Raw genomic sequence first — 24550 nt, forward strand, 5'->3', positions numbered from 1 at the left:
GAGGAACAGGAGGATCAGGCAGAGATGTAGTGTCCCACTAGGTAAAGGTGGGCACTGCACAGGTTAATGTGTTGCATTGCATTAAATGTCATGTGCATGTTTTTCCCTGTATTATCTGGGTGTCAGGCCTGTCGGGGTGTGGTTTGGCCTCCCAGACGTTAGAGGGAGCTGGAGAGCCCTAGTTACATATAGGAAGGCCCAGACAGGGAAGTGTTAGTTCATTCCAGGGGACTAGAGGAGTCACCTCGTCCACCTGAAGCTCCTGAAGCTAGGATCAGCTCAGTAGAGATACCCCAGTTGCAGGATCCAACCTCCTGGGAGAAAACCCACAGTTACTCATCTTACAAGAGGAGGCGACCCAGGGTAAGCAAAGTGACCTTGATGGGCAGAGGACCTTTAGACAGTGCAGCAAGAAGTATAATACCTGAGGAAGTCAGTAACCAAGGATTTAAGCCACCCTTTTAGGCATCCGGGCCTTGGGAGATATAAAGCCAGAGCAGGAGTTTTATAAAGGACAGTGTACATTGATTCTGAGAAAGGTACAACCTGCTGCTGAGTGCTTGTGGAATTTACCCTCAGCGTATCTTGCATGACTATTGCCTGCCATATTGTGAATAAGCCCCTTTGTGGAACTGTAATATCAAGACTGTACTACACCTGCTGTACAAAGTTGGATTGTCCAGTAAAGTTTACGTTTGGTTCACTGCATGCTTGTGTACCTTCATCATTCCAACCACCAACCGGCGTGCCACCGTCCAAAGGCACTGGCGTCACGAATACCACAGGGACCTTGCCCCAGGCACACAAAATACCTGTAACATCCAGGGCACCTCAACTACCATAAGGCCTGGTCCCTATCTACAGAGCGTGCCCCAGAGGAACTGTGTCTACCTCTCCTTCACTGCCACACGCCTGCCCAGGGTTCTTCAAATATAGTGAGTACCCTCGATTGCCCATAACCGTGACCTCACTTCGTCATACCCTGCAGGTCTGGCGTGTTGCAGAGACAAGGTCAGGACACAGGCTAAGGTCGGAAGCAGGATAACAACACAGGAGCTATGAGCTGGAACCTTAGCTGTAGAAAACTACAATATTGCTCAGGCATCACAGGAAGGGGGGAAGCACCCTTATAAAGGTGGTGCCTGGCCGGGATTGGAGAGAAGGCGGAAGCAGAGGCGTGCATGAACCCTTAAAAAAACAGGACGCGTGAGGCTCCTACAAGGTGCAACTGAAGCTGTTGCCGCCTGTGCCATTGTTACACAGAGTTTGTAATACAGACACGTTAGATTTCTAAATTTTTCCATCATTCCTGGTGTCCCGACAATGTCATCCTGCTGCCACTCCCAATACTGTGGCTGTTCTGCCCCCAATGTTCTAGGTACTATACTGCTGAAAAATGAATTACACTATTGGTTTAGCTCACTGGATCGTCTAAAATGGAGCACAATCTGCTCCCTACCACCAGAGCGTCTGACAAAGTCTACAGCATTAAATAAGATATGACTGGCTCACATAAAATTATACATTTATTAGCTAGACATACTGTACACAATTCAACATCTCATATATATTCCAATGGTCTGTATAAAAATATAGCTATTCCCCACATATTCACTAGAAATGCAGTAACACACAACAATGATGCCAAAAAATATAAAATATTAAAAATATATATAGATAGGTCTTGGTCCCACTTCTTCTATAGATTGGTCTAGATGAAGTGGGACCAAGACCTGTGTATACAGTACAGACCAAAAGTTTGGACACACCTTCTCATTCAAAGAGTTTTCTTTATTTTCATGACTATGAAAATTGTAGATTCACACTGAAGGCATCAAAACTATGAATTAACACATGTGGAATTATATACATAACAAAACAGTGTGAAACAACTGAAAATATGTCATATTCTAGGTTCTTCAAAGTAGCCACCTTTTGCTTTGATTACTGCTTTGCACACTCTTGGCATTCTCTTGATGAGCTTTAAGAGGTAGTCACCTGAAATGGTTTTCCCTTCACAGGTGTGCCCTGTCAGGTTTAATAAGTGGGATTTCTTGCTTATAAATGGGGTTGGGACCATCAGTTGCGTTGTGGAGAAGTCAGGTGGATACACAGCTGATAGTCCTACTGAATAGACTGTTAGAATTTGTATTATGGCAAGAAAAAAGCAGCTAAGAAAAATAAATGAAGGTCAGTCAGTCCGAAAAATTGGGAAAAGTTTAAAAGTGTCCCCAAGTGCAGTCACAAAAACCATCAAGTGCTACAAAGAAACTACAAAGAACCTGGCTCACATGCGGACCGCCCCAGGAAAGGAAGACCAAGAGTCACCTCTGCTGTACATCCGAGTACATCCGAGTCACCAGCCTCAGAAATCGCAGGTTAACAGCAGCTCAGATTAGAGACCAGGTCAATGCCCCACAGAGTTCTAGCAGCAGACACATCTCTAGAACAACTGTTAAGAGGAGACTGTGTGAATCAGGCCTTCATGGTAGAATATCTGCTAGGAAACCACTGCTAAGGACAGGCAACAAGCAGAAGAGACTTGTTTGGGCTAAAGAACACAAGGAATGGACATTAGACCAGTGAAAATCTGTGCTTTGGTCTGATGAGTCCAAATTTGAGATCTTTGGTTCCAACCACCGTGTCTTTGTGCGATGCAGAAAAGGTGAACAGATGGACTCTACATGCCTGGTTCCCACCGTGAAGCATGGAGGAGGAGGTGTGATGGTGTGGGGTGCTTTGCTGGTGACACTGTTATGGGGATTTATTCAAAATTGAAAGGCATACTGAACCAGCATGGCTACCACAGCATCTTGCAGCGGCATGCTATTCCATCCGGTTTGTGTTTAGTTAGACCATTATTTATTTTTCAACAGGACAATGACCCCAAACACACCTCCAGGCTGTGTAAGGGCTATTTGACCATGAAGGAGAGTGATGGCGTGCTGCGCAGATGACCTGGCCTCCACAGTCACCGGACCTGAACCCAATCGAGATGGTTTGTGCTAAGCATCTCTGGGAACTTCTTCAAGACTGTTGAAAGATCATTTCAGGTTACTACCTCTTGAAGCTCATCAAGAGAATGCCAATAGCGTGAAAAGCAGTAATCAAAGCAAAAGGTGGCTACTTTGAAGAAACTAGAATATGACATATTTTCAGTTGTTTCACACTTTTTTGTTATGTATATAATTCCACATGTGTTAATTCATAGTTTTGATGCCTTCAGTGTGAATCTACAATTTTCATAGTCATGAAAATAAAGAAAACTCTTTGAATGAGAGGGTGTGTCCAAACATTTGGTCTGTACTGTATATATTTTAAATATTTTATATTTTTTGGCATCATTGTTGTGTGTTATTGCATTTCTAGTGAATATGTGGGGAATATAGCTATATCCTTATACAGACCATTGGAATATATATGATACTAGCAGAAGGACTCGGCTTCGCACGGGTATATTTCATCTATTTCGTTTCATGTTATCGTGTGTCGTAAAAAGAGATCAACAGTATCCCCCATAACAGTGACCTCTACAGTGCCGCCTCTTTAACAGTGAACGCCAGTGCCTGCCCCATTAACAGTGACCTCCACAGTGCTTGTCCCTTTAACAGTGACCTCCACAGTATCCGCTCCTTTGACAGTGATCTCCATTGTGCCCGCTTCTTTAACAGTGATCTAAACAGTGGCTGCCCCTTAAACAGTGGCTGCCCCTTTAACAGTGACATCTACAGTGCCCGTCCCTTTAACATTGACCTCCACAGTGCCTGCCCCTTTAACATTGACCTCCACAGTGCCCACCCCTTTAACAGTGACCTCCATAGTTTATGCCCCTTTAACAGTGACCTGCACAGTGTTCGTCCCCTTAACAGTGATGACCACAGTGCCCACCCCTTTAACAGTGCCTGCCGCTTCAACAGTGACCTCCACTGGTGTAAAGTAGAACTGGATTTTCAAAGAGCTGTCAAAAATGAATGGTGGAACCATGATTGGCTGCTATGGGCAACTAAGCCAGTTCTACTTTACACCAGTTTGATAAATTACCCCAAGTGTCCACAGCAGCTATAATGTCCCCTAGAGTGCCCCCAGTAATAACAGCCTATATTGTACTCCAGGTAATAATCCCTGTATAGTGTCCCCAAAAATAATAAAATTGCCCCTACAGTGTTTTCTCAATAGCAATGCCCCCATATAGCAATTTCCCCCAAACTGCCCCCACATGGTAATTTTCCCCACACTGCCTCCATATAGTAATTTCCCCCACACTGCCTCCATATAGTAATTTCCCCCACACTGCCCAATATAGTAATTTCCCCTACACCGCCCCTATATAGTAATTTCTCCAACATAGCAATTTTCCCCACACTAGTTTCCCCCCAAACTGCCCCCACATAGTAATTTCCCCCAAACTGCCCCCACATAGTAATTTCCCCCAAACTGCCCCCACATAGTAATTTCCCCCAAACTGCCCCCACATAGTAATTTCCCCCAAACTGCCCCCACATAGTAATTTCCCCCAAACTGCCCCCACATAGTAATTTCCCCCAAACTGCCCCCACATAGTAATTTCCCCCAAACTGCCCCCACATAGTAATTTCCCCCACACTGCCCCATATAGTAATTTCCCCCAAACTGCCCCATATAGTAATTTCCCCCACACTGCCCCCACATAGTAATTTCCCCCACACTGCTTCCACACAGTAATTTCCCCCACACTGTCCCCACACAGTAATTTCCCCCACACAGTAATTTCCCCCCCACAGTAATTTCCCCCACACTGCCCCCCCACAGTGATTTCCCCCACACTGCCCCCCCACAGTGATTTCCCCCACACTGCCCCCCACAGTGATTTCCCCCACACTGCCCCCACACAGTAGTTTCCCCCATACTGCCCCCACACAGTAGTTTCCCCCACACTGCCCCCACACAGTAGTTGCCCCCACACAGTAATTTCCCCCACACTGCCCCCCCACAGTGATTTCCCCCACACTGCCCCCCCACAGTGATTTCCCCCACACTGTCCCCCCACAGTAATTTCCCCCACACAGTAATTTCCCCCACACTGTCCCCACACAGTAATTTCCCCCACACTGCCCCCACACAGTAATTTCCCCAACACTGCCCCCACACAGTAATTTCCCCCACACTGCCCCCACACAGTAATTTCCCCACACTGCCCCCACACAGTAATTTCCCCCACACTGCCCCCACACAGTAATTTCCCCCACACTGCCCCCACACAGTAATTTCCCCCACAACTGCCCCCACACAGTAATTTCCCCCACACTGCCCCACACAGTAATTTCCCCCACACTGCCCCCACACAGTAATTTCCCCCACACTGCCCCCACACAGTAATTCCTCCCCCACACTTGGCCCCCACACAGTAATTTCCCCCCCACACTGCCCCACACAGTAATTTCCCCCCACACTGCCCCCACACAGTAATTTCCCCTACACTGCCCCACACAGTAATTTCCCCCACACTGCCCCCACACAGTAATTTCCCCCCACTGCCCCCACACAGTAATTTCCCCTACACTGCCCCACACAGTAATTTCCCCCACACTGCCCCCACACAGTAATTCCCCCACACTGCCCCCACACAGTAATTTCCCCTACAACTGCCCCACACAGTAATTTCCCCCACACTGCCCCCACACAGTAATTTCCCCTACACTGCCCCCACACAGTAATTTCCCCCTACACTGCCCCCACACAGTAATTTCCCCCACACTGCCCACACAGTAATTCCCCCCACACTGCCCCCACACAGTAATTTCCCCCCACACTGCCCCCACACAGTAATTTCCCCCCACACTGCCCCCACACAGTAATTTCCCCTACACTGCCCAATCCCCACACAGTAATTTCCCCCACACTGCCCCACACAGTAATTCCCCCCACACTGCCCCCACACAGTAATTTCCCCCCACACTGCCCCCACACAGTAATTTCCCCCCACACTGCCCCCACACAGTAATTTCCCCTACACTGCCCCCACACAGTAATTTCCCCTACACTGCCCCACACAGTAATTTCCCCCACACTGCCCCCACACAGTAATTTCCCCCACACTGCCCCCACACAGTAATTTCCCCTACACTGCCCCACACAGTAATTTCCCCCACACTGCCCCCACACAGTAATTTCCCCTACACTGCCCCACACAGTAATTCCCCCCACACTGCCCCCACACAGTAATTTCCCCCACACTGCCCCCACACAGTAATTTCCCCCACATGTACTCAATGTCGCTTAATATGTCCTCCTGTATGTCCCCACCCCACATGTCCCCCAAAGTAGGCACATGAAATAAAAAAAAATTATAAATGAAAAAAAATTGAAAGCTTAATACTCACCTATGTCCAGGGCCAGGTGGAGGAGAGGAAGGCATGATAAGGCAGGCACGCACACTTCACAGTGCTGCGTTCTGGCACTAGGCCTGAATCCTATGACGGTGATCAGTGGACGGCGGCGGGGCAGGGAACTATTCGCTCCCGTGTCCCGCTGCAGTATGTGGGCATTCAGGTCGGCTTTAGGCCCCCCAGCGGTGCTGGGCCCGGGGCTGCTGACCCGAATGTCCCTATTGTAATCCACCACTGGCATCCACCAGCAAGCAGCAGATTGTCAGAGAAGGAACGCTTCCTTCACGATAATCTGCTGCTCTGTCGTCCCTTTATTCTCTGATGTTCACCTATAACCTGTATTACACTGGCAGATTTTCTGCTACATGATCGCTAACGAGCATTCATAGTAACACTCATTAGCGATCATCTTTCAGTGTAAAGCCTCATGGACATGTCCATGGAACACGGACCGTGTGATACCGGCCTGGATTTCTTCTGAGTGCAAAAGCGCACGGCGTCATTGGTTGCTATGACGCCTTGCGCTTCCTGCTGCCCCCGCAGTACAGTACTAGACTGATATAGATCATACCAGTGTATTACTGGGCTTAATGCTGTCGCTGAATCCCTGATGAATGAGCAAGTGCTTGGTAATCGGCAATTGTGATATTTCGGCATGCTGAAAGAGCACGATCTCCTGCCGGCAAATAACTAGACAGCATGGGGACAAGTAATGGCATAACGATGGCTCCTCCCCAGGATGTGGAGGAGATCATTGCATGTAATAGCAGCGGTCTCCCCCACTAGCAAGTAGGCAATTCCATGGAAGGAATGCTTCCTTCCCGACAACTGCCTGCAGAATCAGCTGGTGTGGGACAGCTCCATTAACGACTATAATGTATGAGGTTATTGGTTGTGGCCTTTGGCAGGGCCAGAATCAACTCCAGCATCCAGGAACAAGATTGGAAGATATTAAGAATATTTAGATTTAAGCAACATGTTCAAAGGGAAATTAATAAATAATGACACAGCCAAAAGTCAGAACAAGACTTTGAACTCAATAGACATTCACCAATAAGGCTACATTCACATAACCATGGGACGGACTGGCTCATTTTGTGGACCGCACGGCCATCACTCATTCATGTGAATGCACCCTAAATGTGTAGAATGTCAATTAATGAATGCAGAAATATCCTGCTATGAAAAAGGACATCATAAGGAGCTTGAAGAACATAGGGGGTTATGCCTAAATTGGAACTTGCTGTAGACCCCCAGGTCTTCTACTGAAGATTCTAGATGAGCTCCATTAGAGACAGCAAGCAATGATTATGTAAAGCACTACAGAATATGTCAGCGCTATATAAATGAGTAAAATAAATGGATTAGTGTATTGAGTGTTGTATGGGTGCAAGACAGGAGATGTAATGTGGCTAGGTTATGGGGCTGGAGTCATTAATGAGACCAGTTGTAGAAAGTGCAGAATGGGAGTCGTAGTAGATCCAATGGTATCAAACACAGTTCCAAACAATTCGCAGAACAAATCTTTCCAGATAGCAATGTATGGATACAGGCCAGGATGGGGATTATATGACTCCTTCCCTTTATCTCTCCCAAATCTCTCTGCAGAATCAAAAGCCAGCAATATTATTCTTGCAATGGTGGCTGTAATTCCCAGCAGAGGGTTACAGGATTAACATACAGTGGCCAAGACCGTGTCCAAGTGTGAAAGGTGTCCCTGCAATGTCCCTCTCACTACAGTAAATTCTCTATCAGCATTAAAGAGGACCTTTTACCATTCCTGTTTTAATAGCTTCATGTATCCCCCATGTACTAACAATTCTGGAGCATCTATTCTTATGGCTCTATGTTGTTCCCTTCCTTTATTATTTCTAATAGAAGTTATGAATGAATTGCTAGCAGTCTGCAGTAAGGGTACACAGGGGTGGTAACAATTTGGGGGAGGGTTTACCTGCACAGACTCACTCTATCCAATCAGTGCTGACATTTTTTGACTGTGCAGGTACACCCCCCCAACTGGTTACCACCCCTCTGTACCCTTACTGCAGACTGCTAGCAATTCATTCATAACTTCTAGTAGAAATAATAAAGAAATGGCACAACATAGAGCCGCACGGCAGCGGCACTCGCAGTAGCACTGCAGCCTTCTCACAGCTTTCCCTAGGCCAGTCACAACATGTTCATCAGTCACATGACCTAGGCGCGAGTGAGCTACCAAGCATAGCCACTATACAATGTACAGCGATGTGCTCAGTGAATACGGATAAGGCTGCGGTGCTCACTGGAGCGCTGATGCCTTCTCAAACAGCTGATCGGCGGGATTCGTGTACATGAGCCCTTCTCCCCAGTATAGGTCATCAATATCAGGAGCCTGAAAAACCCATTTAATAAACACTACTATAGAAATATATAATGCTAACTGTATCTTCTACAATACCAGTACTATATATGATGTAATATCTTAAAGGCTGATGCATGGCCATTTTATAGAATACTATTTAAAATGCATGAAATGTTGTAACCAGCCTGTAGGTCCATAAACTAAGCTTGAATACCCTGTAAAACGGAGATGACAGAGCACATTGTTTGGACCTGAAGTGTCTTTGCAGCTTGGGATCTATTTGTTCACAGGGTCACAAGCCCAATGTTTTGTTTACAAGATACGTTTGGCAAAGATCTGATGCCTGAGAGGTTTCATATGAGAAAATTAATTGATGAAAAAACTACTCAGTTGTACTATTCAAGTCTAAATTCAAATAACTTGATAAATAAGGAAAACACAATAGCAAAAAGGCAATGACTAGACGGTCATAGGTAAAAGTAGGATCTGGAGTCCACAAGTGATATTAAACACTATAACATATCATCTAAATAGTGTGAGTATAGACGTCAGCTGATCTCTGTAATGACTACATGAATGTACCATGCAGCATGAGATTCAGGGAAACCACAGGTCATTGTGCTATATGCACCAGTCAGAATTGCTATGTTTTCCTATATACAATTACATGGATATCTAAATATGGAAAGCTTGTGAGGCACGGAAGGCACGCCAAGAAGAGAAGACCACCACACATTGCTCATCACAGAGCTACTATGTGGTGATTTTGCTCCAGTGAAAAATACCAGTTATGTAACAGGTAGCTTATATGAAACCCTGCCCAAAAGCTGAAAACCAACTGTACTGTATTTCTAAACCATCACATAAATGTGAGAAGGGTTGTTGAGTAATAGAGGGGAACTTTCTCTCCAATCTATTACCTAAACATGCCTAAAAGTAAATAAGGATGAGCTACTATACTAGACACAACACTGGACAAAAACAGTGCTCCTGTTAAAAAAATGTACGCTTTTTATCTCAGACAACCCCTTGAGCATAGTCATTGACATCTCCTATTCAACATGGCCATCTAACTATTCAGTCTGTATGACTTTCTTGGATGTTGCTACATAGGATACCAGTAGTCAAGCGCTAGAGCAAAGGAATGAACTCCCTGTACGCTATCCTTGCATGTTGTCAAAAGCACAATCATAGAAGTTAAAAGCATAAAAGCTAAACGGGTTATGGCTCGCTGAATGCAGCAATGCAAAAAACACAATTCCATCAATTACACACAGTAATGCAGAAATCCAAACTGTCTAGTACTAAAGCGGTTAATCAAAATATCTAATAATTTTTACAGTGAGTCAAATTATTGAAATTCATCATATCCAATATTTTTTTTATTATGTATGTGTGAAGTGAAAAGAAAATGATAAATAAAAGTGTGGCCTTCATTTGTATTCAGCTTCTTGTACTCTGATACCTTTAAATAAAATAGTTTGACCATTTTTCACCTAATTTGTAAATATAGTCCACCTATGTGTAATTTAGTCTCAGTATAACTACAGCTGTTCTGTGAAGGCCTCAGAGGTTTTTTAGAGATCAGGAAGCATCATCAAAACCAATGAACACACCAGAAAGGTCAAGGATAAAGTTATGGAGAAGTGTGAAGCAGGATTAGGTTTTAAGAAAAATGGAAGGAGAATTGCACAACTGCAAACATAGTCACATAGTTTATAAGGCTGAAAACAGACGTCCGTCCATGTATTTAAGCCTGTTCTCCTGCAAGCTGATCCAGAGGAAGGCAAAAAAACAACATGAGGTGGAAGCTACTTTTCCTCATTTTAGGTGAAAAATGCTTTACGACTTCAATCGAGCAATCAAAATAACTCCATGGATTAATTACCTCTCCAGTAATCTTAGTAACTATAACCTGTAATATTATCACGCTCCAGAAATACATCCAGGCCCCTCTTGAATTCCTTTATTGTACTCACCATCACCACCTCCTCAGGCAGAGAGTTCCATAGTCTCACTGCTCTTACCGTAAAGACTCCTCTGCTATGTTTGTGTACAAACCTTCTTTCCTCCAGACGCAGAGGATGTCCCCTCGTCACAGTCACAGTCCTGGGGATAAATAGATGATGGGAGAAATCTTTGTACTGACCCCTGATATATTTATACATAGTAATTAGATCTCCTCTCAGTTGTCTTTGTTCTAAACTGAATAACCTTAATTTTGATAATCTTTCAGGGTACTGTAGTCCACCCATTCCAGTTATTACTTTAGTTGCCCTTCTCTGAACCCTATCCAGCTCTGCTATGTCTGCCTTGTTCACAGGAGCCCAGAATTGTACACAATACTCCAGACACTGGTTTCTACAGTTAAGGGTCCATTCACACGTCTGCATGAGAAGGTCCGCATCCATTCCGCAATGTATTTTTCCTTTTCTTCCCTACCAAGACATGGCCGTCCACCTAAACTAACAGCCCAGGCAAGGAGAGCACTAATTAGAGAAGCAGCCAAGAGGCCCATGATCACTCTGGAGGAGCTGCAGAGAGCCACAGCTCAGGTGGGAGAATCTGTCCACAGGACAACTCTTAGTCTTAGGGCTCATGCACATAGCTGTTGCCCGGCCGTAGCCGTATTGCAGCCCGCATACGGTAGTTCCGCAATACACGGGCATCGGCCGTGTGCATCCCACCTCACCGATCGCAGACCCATTCACTTGAATGGGTCCACAATCTGGGAGATGCGGAATGGAGGCATTGATCGTTGGTTGCGGATTGCGAACCCCTTTCAAGTGAATGGGTCCGCGATCTACATGTGGCTGCCCCACTGTCGGTGCCCGTGCATTGCCCATATTCTCCACAAATCTGGCCTTTATTGAAGAGTGGCAATAAGCCATTTGTGAAAGCAACCCATAAGAAGCCCTGTTTGCAGTTTAACACAAGCCATGTAGGGGACACAGCAAACGTGAAAGAAGTTGCTCGGATCAGATGAAACTAAAGTTGAATTTTCTGTCCTAAATGCAAAACGCTATGTGTGGCGGAAAACTAACACTGCACATCACCCTGAACACACCATCACCACCATGAAACATGGTGGTTGCAGGATCATGCTATGGGGATGCTTATCTTCAGCAGGGACAGGGAAGCTCATAAAAATTGATGGGAAGATGGATGGAGCTAAATACAGGTCAATCCTGGAGGAAAACGTGGTAGAGGCCGCAAAAGACTTGAGAGTGGGGTTTACCTTCCAGCAGGAAAACCACAATAAACATACAGCCAGAGCTACAATGGAATGATTTAGATCAAAGTATATTCATGTGTTAGAATGGGCCAGTCACAGATTCTCAAATCCTATTGAGAATCTGTGGCAAGACTTGAAAATTGCTGTTCATGGACCCTCTCCATCCAATCTGAGCTTCAGGTATTTTGCAACCAAGAATGAGTAAACACTTCAGCCCTTAGACGTGCAAAGTTGGTAGAGACATACCCCAAAAGACTTACAGACTTAAAATAAAAATTTTCCCTATCATTCTGCACTCACTATCCTATAATGACAACGTGAAAACAGAATTTTAGAAATTTTTAGAAATCAGTATTAAAAATAAAAAAAAGTTGAATTTTGCATGGAGGTATTCAGACCCTTTACCAATTATAGCCTCCAGTCTTCTTGACTATGATGCACACCCTTCTTTGCAGATCCTCTCAAGCTTTGTCAGGTTTGATGGGGACTGTTGGTGGACAATCATTTTTAGGTCTCCCCAGAGATATTTGATTGAGTTCAGTTCAGGGCTCTGGCTGGGCAATTCAATGACATTCACAGGAGTTGTCCCTAAGCCACTCCTGTGTTGTCTTGGCTGTGTGCTTAGGGTCATGGTCTTGTTGGAAGATGAACCTTCAGCCCTATCTGAGGTCCAGAGCACTTTGGATTAGATTTTCATTCAGAATATCTCTTTAATTTCTGTTCCTGTGTGCTGTGTCTGACTAATAGAGCACCAAGTCATGACCTATCGGGTTCTGATCATGGGACTCAGTGCTCTATTTAAACCCCTTCCTGGCCAGGTACCATTGCCAGCGATAGGTTTTCACTCCCGAGCTGTGCTCCTAGTTCTGTTCTGTGTGCGTTTGTACAGTGGGATGCTAAAGTTTGGGCAACCTTGTTAATCGTCATGATTTTCCTGTATAAATCGTTGGTTGTTACGATAAAAAATGTCAGGTAAATATATCATATAGGAGACACACACAGTGATATTTGAGAAGTGAAGTTTATTGGATATACAGAAAGTGTGCTATAATTGTTTAAACAAAATTAGGCAGGTGCATAAATGTGGGCACTGTTGTCATTTTATTGATTCCAAAACCTTTAGAACTAATTATTGGAACTCAAATTGGCTTGGTAAGCTCAGTGACCTCTAACCTACATACACAGGTGAATCCAATTATGAGAAAGAGTATTTAAGGGGGTCAATTGTGTCCTCTTTTAATTTTCTCTGAAGAGTAGCAACATGGGGGTCTCAAAACAACTCTGAAATGACCTGAAGACAAAGATTGTTCACCATCATGGTTTAGGGGAAGGATACAGAAAGCTGTCTCAGAGATTTTAGCTGTCTGTTTCCACAGTTAGGAACATATTGAGGAAATGGAAGACCACAAGCTCAGTTCAAGTTAAGACTCGAAGTGGCAGACCAAGAAAAATCTCGGATCGACAGAAGCGCCCAATGATGAGAACAGAGTCAACCCACAGACCAGCACCAAAGACCTACAACATCATCTTGCTGCAGATGGAGTCACTGTGTATCGTTCAACCATTCGGCGCACTTTACACAAGGAGATGCTGTATGTGATAGTGATGCAGAGGAAGCCTTTTCTCCGCCCACAGCACAAAAAGTGCCGCTTGAGGTGGGCTAAAGCACATTTGGACAAGACAGCTTCATTTTGGAATAAGGTGCTGTGGACTGATGAAACTAAAATTGAGTTATTTGGCCATAACAAGGGGCGTTATGCATGGAGGAAAAAGAACACAGCATTCCAAGAAAAACACCTACTACCTACAGTAAAATATGGTGGTGGTTCCATCATGCTGTGGGGCTGTGTGGCCAGTGCAGGGACTGGGAATCTTGTCAAAGTTGAGGGACGCATGGATTCCACTCAGTATCAGCAGATTCTGGAGACCAATGTCCAGGAATCAGTGACAAAGCTGAAGCTGCGCCGGGGCTGGATCGTTCAACAAGACAACGACCCTAAACACTGCTCAAAATCTACTAAGACATTTATGCAGAGGAACAAGTCCCCAGACCTGAATATAATTGAAAATCTGTGGTGTGACTTAAAGAGAGCTGTCCATGCTCGGAAGCCACCAAACCTGAATGAACTAAAGATGTTTTGTAAAGAGGAATGGTCCAAAATACCTTCAACCAGAATCCAGACTCTCTAGGATCAGATTACACTCCTCCCTCCCTGCTGCCAGCATCCCTGCTCTGCTATCTGACTGAGCTGTTCAAACGGATCAGCTCAGTCAGAGGAATCAACTCCTCCGGTTCAGTGAACTGAATCGATTCAAAAGAATGATTTGTTCATGAACCGGACAACACTATCCGGGATATATTGTTTCACATGCGGGCGTCAGGGAGCCGCTATCTAATAGCGGGAGACTCCCTGAACGTCCGGGAGACTTGAGATCCCTGCACTATGGTATCAGAGACTGGGCCCACCAAAGGAACTTATGGTACTGTGGTGGGCCAGTCCAACTCTTCCTGTTACCTGCAGTCCAGTCCTAAGTAACACCACAGTGATAACTCTCTGAGTACAGATAATGTTGAAGTTTTGCTTCTGTTTGCCCATACTGAAATCCCAGCACCTGGCTCTGCACAGATCCAGAATATGGTGCAGCGGGGATGCTCCCTTTATCTGTGCAGCATCAATGTGCATGCACACATAGGGAGTGCACAGGTCAGGAGGCAGGGCCTACAGAGCAGCCTGACGGTGCTGCCACAGTGATACCTGGTGTGGGGGCCTGGGGTCGGGGGGTAAGTGACGAGATAAAAGTCATATCAAGATCATCTTGCCACTTACTGCAAATGCTGTGCTGCTGATGTACATTATATCGACAAGCAACCTCTTGCCAGTGGGCAACTGTTAGTACAGGGCCTACTGTGGTGGGCCTTGTAGTAAACAATCCTGCTGCCCTTGCTGTAGCAACTGCTACATCTGCTAAGATGGTAGTTACTCCCCGCCTACAACTATACACACAGGGGTACACCTAGTCTTTCTGCTGCCTGAGATGAAATGGCCCCCCACATGCTAAGTTCTAAAACTAACCCCTTCCCCCAGTCCTACTGTTAAAGACATACTTGGAAAACTTTACATACAGCACTACAAAACATATAGGGTAATACAGTACTACATACTTCTTACATCCAGTGATGTCTCCTCTGATGAAGACATTCTCTTTCCTCATCTTCTCCATTCGGACCAGACCGCCATGATGATTTCTTTCAGCCATCTTTTGTCTCTGCACACAGATATCTTAGTTTCCTAATTTTCCACCATCCTGCCCTTTTCAATAATTATTAGCACACAGTGCACTTAGTGTTAACAGTGCCAAATGTGTGCCAGAACAAAAATGTACACTTCTAACATGTGTCAGTACAGAAAATACCCCCAGTGGAACCAATGCCCCTGTAATGCCTCTTATAATGTGTACCAGTATAAAAAAGCAACCTTCCGTTTGCCAGTACAAAAATGCCCCCTTATAATGTGTGCTAGTACAAAAAATGCCTCCTTATGTGTACAAAACTGTCCCTTTTTAGTGTGCCATGTAGAACCAATGTCTTCATAGTGCTCCCCCTAGTTATAATAATGCCCCCCATAATGGCCCAACACCATGCTGCCAAAGAAAAATAACAAACCCAAATACTTACCACCATGCGGCTGTCAGTATGTGGTGCAGGACACAGGCCTCTTCTGTACTATGCCCTGAGCTGTATGCTGCCCATCTCAAAAGGAGTGATGATGATGATGTCATCACAGTAACTGCATTTGCCTATAAAAAGCTACAGGCACTAGGCCTGAGAGAACGGAGGGACAGGTAAATATGTCTTCCGTGCCCTGCCACAGCATTTAATTGTATCGCAGTTTTGAGGGTGGCGATACAGTGGAATAGTGAGAGATAAACGCTTCCACAACAGAAGCGCTCATTGCCCATGGCCCTTCTGCCACCCCCCTCCCCCACTTGTCAATAGGTGGTGCCTCCTGCGGCAATCGCCTCACCTCGCCTCATTGGCGGTGCGCCTCTGTATACAGACACAGCATTGCTATGTGCATGAGGCTTTATTCCGAGTTTTAGCTTGAGTGGGTATTACCTAGGTACCCTAGCAAATGTGCATTCAGCTTGGGACTGTAGTGCTTTCAGAACTGTAAGGATCACCATAAACATTGCATGTCAATGGTCAACTGAAAATTGTTAAAATGGCAATACATAAACATTATAAGCTCCCATCTCTAAATCACAGGGCTATAGTAAATGCAGCCTTCTTTCCTTATTCCCTATTACTCTTTGTTGTTCTCTCCCCTCCTACATACTATTCTGTAACCATGGTCGTCATGGTTATAGCACTGTTTCCACTTCTGTGGTTACAAACTACATTCTTTCGATATGTTCAAAGATAAGATGTTATATACTGTGGCTATGTATATGTGCTCTTGCAGGCTTCATAAACAGTGAAGGGTAATCATCATAGAATTCATAATATTCAGAACCTATAAAGCAAATATAACTGTCAGACAGGGAAATTACTAAATCCACATCATGTAAACTTTTTTTTAGAATTGCACAAATATTATTAATATTTTTAGCAATAGTAAGATGTTAATTTGACCTACAGTATATCTTACTTTATTTAGAAAATCTGTGCATGTATGAAAAGAAAATATACCATGTTCCAAATTATTGTGCCAATTAGATTTAATTGTCATAAAGATGTAATTTTTTTGTTTTTCAATTAAACTCATGGATGGTATTGTGTCTCCGGGCTCTTTGGATAACTGAAATAAGTCTCAAACACCTGTGATAATTAGTTTGCCAGGTGAGGCCAATTAAAGGAAAACTACTTAAAGGGTTTCTACCACTTCAGTTTGACCAAATTAGCTTTCAGACACTAGCGATCTGCTAGTGTCTGATCTCCATAACCATGCAATTCTTAGACCTTTGTGTGGAGCCGTTTCATTAAAAAACTAACTTTTATTCCTATGCAAATGAGCCTCTAGGTGCTATGGGGGCGTCTTTTCAGCACCTAGAGGCTCGGTCTACTCACACTGTATGCCCGCCCATCTCGTCTTGAATGCCTGCCTCCATCACAGCCGTCAGACGAATTCACGCGCCTGCACCGTTCACTTCTGTCTTCGGCACAGGCGCAGTGAGTGAAGGCCGCTCTCCTGATGCCGGCTTCCTCACTGTGACGTAGTCGGCGCAGGCGCAGTGAGGAATCCGGCACCAGGAGCGTATCATTTACTCACTGCACCTGCGCCGATGACAGAAGTGAACGGCGCAGGCGCGAGAATTCGTCCGACGGCTGTGATGGAGGCAGGCATTCAAGACGAGATGGGCGGGCATACAGTGTGAGTAGACCGAGCCTCTAGGTGCTGAAAAGACGCCCCCATAGCACCTAGAGGCTCATTTGCATAGGAATAAAAGTTAGTTTTTTAATGAAACGGCTCCACACAAAGGTCTAAGAATTGCATGGTTATGGAGATCAGACCCTAGCAGATCGCTAGTGTCTGAAAGCTAATTTGGTCAAACTGAAGTGGTAGAAACCCTTTAAGAAGGATGGTCCAAAAAGAATCTCTCTGCTGCTGAAAAGCGTCATATAGTGCAATGCCTTGGAGAAGGTATGAAAACCTTTGGAGCATCCTCAAGCAAAAGATCTATGAGGGTGGGAGGCAGTTCACATCAAAAGAGCAGCTCTGGGAGGCTATTCTGACATCCTGCAAAGAAATTCAACTAGAGACTCTACAAAAACTGTAAAGGTGATTTGATTTAAATAGCTTTTGATTATAGTAAGAGTGACCTTTTAAAGGGCTTATCCCATGACTAATGTAAAAAATGAAAATCAGACATCATATAGTACATGATAATTTCTCTCTAACAAAGCTAGAACCAGCCCTGTACCTCACATGGGTCCAGAGATCTCCACAATCATTGCTCTGCTAGATTTATAACAAGCTGACATCTCCAAGGGGAGTGTCTTTTCTGCTGCAGCTCAGGGGGTGTGTCCATGCTCCACCTATCACAACTCAGGAGGCAGTTAAAGGATGAAACTGAGCATGTGCGGCCATGTCAATGAGCAGGACAAAGAAATAAGAGGAAAAAAAAATAGCAGGAGGCGCTATACAGATACATTTTATTGAATAACTCAGTGGTTATGCAAATTTTTTTATTAAATGCAATTGCAAAAGAATTCATATCCAGAAGCTGGTTTTAAAACTGTTGAATTAGTTTCGTGGGACAACCCCTTTAATGCTGAAAATTTAACAAATGACCATTTTTAGTTCTTTACAACCTCTAAAATGTTTGGAAACTCTGTTGTGCATAATAATTTGAAACGTGAATTTTGACTTTTTTGATTTGTGAGAAAAAATACTGTTATCATTGGGAGGTTTGTTCAATAATATTTGATTTATACTCTGACTTGAAAATTATACAGATTTTCATTTGCATCAACCATTTAGGAAAATCGGAAAAAAAAAGTATCTATAGTAAATATTTATATCTAATATGTTAGCTTCAAATATTGCGAAGGAATAGATAAATAGTTCAAAAGTGGCCCTATGTTGTAGGCATGCCCAAACTGACAGAAGGCAGGGCAACACAATTAGACAGCAATACCATACTGTGGCACAACATACTGTCCAGGCAGAACCAAATACTACAGTGCAACACAGAATGCACAAACACAAACTGGAAAACCACAATTATTGATATAGCTGAACATACTAATAAAAACCCATTACCAGTATTAACTCGGAACTGTAAAATAATAGTAATTACACCAAAGTAACTTGCTCAAGTAACACCAGCCTAATAAAAATCACAGACTCCTCTAAAGTCCCCTACTTTTGTGGAGTATTCAGACATTCCTGGAAAGTTGCAACCTTGCAGTGAATGCATAAAAAATAAAAAAATAAACTATTACTGACAGAATAGCTGTTTTCCTTCAAGTCACAAAAAAGCAATCAAAAGCAGTTAGACAAAAAGCAATGAAATTGTTATATGCATCTCAAAATAGTACCAATAAAAACTATAGCCTATGAAGCAAAAAAACAAATTCTCACATAGCTCCATTGACAAAATTTTTAACAGTTAAGGCACTTTTTCCCTTTTGAGCCCTGTTGTGTGCCCAAAGAGCTGTTCATGACCATGTACGGGGTACGTGTCATTTCTAAACTTGTCATTAACATAACATATGTATCATGAAAAATCGCAGAATCGTATGAACAGGTAAAGGCATTCTAAAGATATTACCGCATGAACTGGCTCAAGTCAGGCTTAAAAATTGGGCTGTGTAATTATGGCCAAAACTAGCTGTGACATTAACCGTTTACTGCTCGCCCATTGACTATATACATCTGGGCTGTCTACACATATCTCTGCACGGACATTTCTAAACGTCCTTGCAGAGATAGCAGATGCATGCTAATCGTGCAGCTTCGGGAGACAGCAGGGCTCCCCATAGAGAAGACAGGGATAAAATAAAAATTACTTAATAATTACTCTGCCGGATATCAATATCGGAGAAAAACACTTCCATTTTGTCCCAATTAATTGGCAATGGGGACAAAACTGAACTGAACAGAACGGAATGCTCCAAAATGCATTTCATTCTATTTGGTTGCGTTCCCAGACCGGGATGCATGGGATGCGGAGCAAAACTGCATGACACACAATGCAAGTCAATAGTAACGGATCCGTTTTCTCGAACACAATAGAAAACAGATCTGTCCCCCATTGACTTTCAATGGTGTTCATGCTGGATACGTCATTGCTATTTTAAAGACAATACAACCGGATCCGTTCATAACGGTTGCAGATGGTTGTATTATCAGGAACTGAAGCGTTTTTGCGGATCCCTGCGTGAAAGTAGCCTAACATGGGAGATACAAGTAAAACATGCCATCAGGTGAGGTTCCAAGTCCTCTTTATGGGTTTAAACAGACCTTTCCCTGCTCCCCAACCCCCACCTGCCCATTCTTTATCAGGAATGAACGCAGAAACTTGTTTAAACATTTTAACCTTTTAAAAATATGGCAGGCCATAATATTTGTGGTACCTACACACAATGTGGATGCATGATTTTTTTTATATGTGTTGAAATAAAATCCACATGTCAGTTGTTTGTTCGGTTGGTGTATTGTGGTTTTCTCCATAGACTTCAATGAGGTTGTTAACATACATAGAAAATGGGCACCAAAACCTACACAAAAACTGAGATAAATAGTGTGGATAGTGTTTTTTTTTTATGTTTTTCAACCAATTTTCAAGTGGATTTTTTGAATACAAATCTGCACCTTGTGCAGGTACCCTAATAGGTTTGTCCTATGATTAATTAAAAAAATGTAAATCACCAGAGGAAATTCTCCGGACCAAATCCCTATATCATCACTAAAGTCTAATAGGTTTTTATTCAATTAAATAGACCCTAGTGGTAAGTTATTGACTCCAAATCTTTTTCTCTCTCCTGTACCTTTGAGGCCCACTATGGTATCAGTCTGTGCCCACCAGGGTATCCTCTGGTACTCTGGAGGGCCAGTCCAACACCGAAATTGGCATAATATAGTACATGACAATCTCTTTCAAACAAATGCTTTATGACCTTGTGGCACTTCGCTTGGTGTGCTTGGAATAGGGTTCCCACCCCGTTAGTGTAAAGTAGAAGAAACTCCAGCACAAAAAGAACTTGTGTAGTACTATTGGTGTTTATTGATCAGCGGATGTGTATATTGGGACATTTCGGCCTACGAGGCCATTGTCAAACTGCTGCTGCTTGTAGATGCAAATGCACATCTGGTCAGTAAGTGTGCATCAGCACTAGAGAGAATGCACCATGGAAGCATGGTGTGGCATCAGAGGTGCACCACCAATGAGGCCAGGTGAGGCTGTCTCAGGCAGCACCAGGTAGGGGCAGAGGGGTACAGCGGAAAGGCCAAGGGCAATGAGCACTTTCATTGTGGCAAATGGGTTAGGTTAAGAAATTGGCACGGGGAGGGATGGTTTTAGTTTTCACCTTGGGCATCAGAAAGGCTAGGTGCACCCCTGTGTGGCATCCTATTTAAAGCCAGCCAGCCTAAGGGACTGCGCATGCGCCGTGGTAATTTGAGTGCCATGACTCACTGTGGAATGGTATGAGTGCTCTTGCACATATGTTAGACGTCCGCACTGAGCTCTGTCTCCATGCAGGGTAAGTGCGGGAGAACCCAGGGCAGGGGAGTAGGCATGTTTACTATGGCACGCTCAGGTGCTGTCACAGGGAGAGTCGAGGCAGAGGAATGGGCGTGTCTGCTGTGGCCTGCGTCGGGTGCTGTCACAGTGCAGGAAGGGTCAGGAGCGGGGTTGCCAACCGTCCAGAAGTGTCTGTGAAAATAGGCAACTTTTTTCTGTGTCTGTGAAAAAAAAAATTAGGTTTCAGTGATTTTTTTTTTAGACTGGTGGTTCTTGACTATGCTATTTTGGTGTCAATTATCATTTTTTTTTAGCTCCCAGTAAATGCTGGTTAATGACGTCTTATTGTTATTGCTATAGACAGGTATAACTTATAATCTTTATCATTTATAATGGTTTTCCAATTTGTCCATAAAAGAATGTTGGCTGTCCATGATTTTGGGACAAGTTATTCCGAAAAAAAAATTCTGGTTGGCAACCCTGGTCAGGAGAGCTAGGGCAGAGGAGTCGGCATGTCAGGCCCTGTTATGTGGAGGAGGGAGGGCAGGAATAAAGCTGGCTGCCTGAATGAATAGAGGAAGGGGCTGTATATGCAGATGAACGGAGCATCTGTGGTCAGGAGACATGGCTAATAAATGTCAGGGGATTAGAGTAGAGTAGAATGTGATGGATGAGACGTGAGGGGCTGGTGATGTGGTATGAAATGGAATGAAATATGGCCAGAAAACATTTTCTCTAGTGCTAATGCACACTTACTGACCAGAGTGCACCTTGCATCTTCTTACCTTCCATCTGCATCTCCAAGCGGCACCAGTTTGACAAAGGCTGAAACGTGCCGATTTACACAGCCGCCTATCCATAAACACCAATTGTACTGCACAAGTTCTTTTTGTGCTGGAGTTTCTTCTACTCTTTTAAGCAAAGCTAGAACCAGCCCTGTACCTCAGGTTACAGGGCTAACCTTAATCTTTCTTTTCTCTGTACAACCTATCCAAAAATCATGGACATCCACCATTTTTATGGACAAATTGGAAAACCATAATAAATGATAAGGATTATAAGTAATAGCATATTATTTATTTATTATAGTAATAAAAACCTATCACTCGTATTAACTGTGAACTGTAAAATAATAGTAATTACCACCAAAATAACTTGCTGAAGTAACTCTAACTCTTATCTATTTGTTGACACATCTATCTTTTCATGGACATAAGAAAAAAGTCCCCTATTTTTCTGGATTATCCAGAAATTTCTGGATCGTTGGCAACCCTGCATGGATCTAGAGATATCCCTATTTATTGATCTAGTTGCTGTACGTGCACACATGCTCACCTTCAGCCTCTTAAAGGGCTAGTGTATGTAATTCCTAATCCAATGGCTGGGGGTGCCTGAGTATTTGAGGTTCCCTCTCCAGTTAAAGAGTTCCTGAGCTTAGGTTCCCTAATGACCAACAAAGTTGTTCGATCTAGTCTAGTTTGGTTCATGTTTAAGTTAACCAAGTCTGTCTAACCTGTGTATGCCCAAGTCTAGTCCATAGCCTACCTTGTGTGTGTTTCATCACCACTCGGCACCCAAGTCTTTGCTGTGTCTGCATTAACTGTGTGCTGAGAGTAGCAAGATCACGCCAGCACTGATAGGACAACTTCTCGTGCAAGGACCCGGTCCAGTCCGCAAGCAATCCAGTGAAAGAAGGTAGATGTCCAGCACTGAAATAAAATCTTCAATCTTTATTTTAATTATTATAAAAGATACATCTCCACAGGATATGCGGTAACGCCTCCAACGCATTTCGATATGAAAGATCTTAGTCATGATTGAAATGCATTGGTGGCATTACTGCATATACTGAGGAGATGTATCTTTATATTAATTTAAATAAAGATTTTATCTCAGTGCTGGATATCTACCTTCTTTCACTGGAATACCTGAGCTTCTTGTACTTGCACCAGAGTCCCTGACCTTTTGTGGGTTAGCTACCAACTACACCTGTACTATCCCAGAAGGTAGTGGTCTGGTTGCTTCCCTGCAGCGATTACCATACCCCTGTGTAGGGGTTAAAGGGCGAATATTGCCCTTAATGTTTAGCCCAAAGCCAAACCGGTTACGCCGATTGAATAATGCCTATGGCGTCTGTGAGTTTAGAGATGTGAGAAGAGTCTTTCACCAAAAGAGATAATAGCCTGTCTAACTTGTTACTGAACCAGCCTCCAGCTGCGATCTGTGAAAAGATTCCCATAGTTTGTACCAGATTTCATAATCTTGATGTTTGTGTAGTTGGAGACATCTATAAGGAGGTATTAGCTATGAACAAGGTATTATTATTTATTTTAAAGCACTGTTAACCCATTCAAGCGACAGCCAGTTTGGACCAAATGCCGGAGCCCCATTTTTCAAATCTGACATGTGTCAGTTTATCTGGTAATAACTTTGGAAGCTTTTACTTATCCAGCCATTCTGAGAATGTTTTCTTGTGACACATCATACTTCATGTTAGTGGTAAATTTGAGTTTGAGTTGATACGTTTAACATTTATGCATAAAATCTTAAATTTGCATAACACTTGGAAAAATTAGAATTTCTCTGCTTTTAAGACATACTTCATAAAATAGTTAAACACACCAAAAATTAGCACCGAACACATGTATATATAAACATGAAAGGGTCTCTATTTAACATACATTAATTTAACATATATAAAAATATACTTAGTAAAAACAGCAGCAAGGAAGGGGGAAACCTTCAGTGAGGAAAAAACAACCCTAGAGGAGGCTGAGGGGTCAACACACAAGGGTATATAGATTGCAGAGAGAAGCCACACACAAGCAGGCCAGTAAGATAATAGAAGCCATCAGACATAAAAATCCTAAATAAGGCATAAACAGATCTATGCGTGAAAAGGATGAGTAAATAACTACCCAAGAATGCATGTGGAACCCTCAGCCGCCTCCTCCCGACGTCGTTTCGCCAGTAACACCTGGCAGGATGGGCTGCAGTTTTTATTGGTATCATTTTGGGCTACACAAGTCTTTATGATCACTTTTTATTAAAAAAAATTGTGGCGGTGGATTGGGTAAAATGGCAATTGTGTCAATGTTTTTTATTTTTTATAGGGTTTCTCCTGCTGTAAATATATGATAATTTTATTCTGTGGGTTGATACTGTTATGGCGATACAAAATTTATATATATTTTTTAATATAGTTTTAGTACTTTTTCAGCATAAAATCCCTTTTGTGTTAAAAATAAATGATATTTTGCATCGCCATATACTATCCATAACATTTTTATTTTTTCACCAATGTAGCTGTTGTGGGGGCTTGTTTTTTGCAGGATGGGCTGTAGTTTTTATTATATATATGTCTTTTTGATCACTTTTTATAACATTTTTTGTGGAGGTGAAGTGGGTAAAAATAGCAAT

This window comes from Bufo gargarizans, chromosome 10 (assembly GCF_014858855.1).
Source record: "Bufo gargarizans isolate SCDJY-AF-19 chromosome 10, ASM1485885v1, whole genome shotgun sequence".
Classification (NCBI taxonomy): domain Eukaryota; kingdom Metazoa; phylum Chordata; class Amphibia; order Anura; family Bufonidae; genus Bufo; species Bufo gargarizans.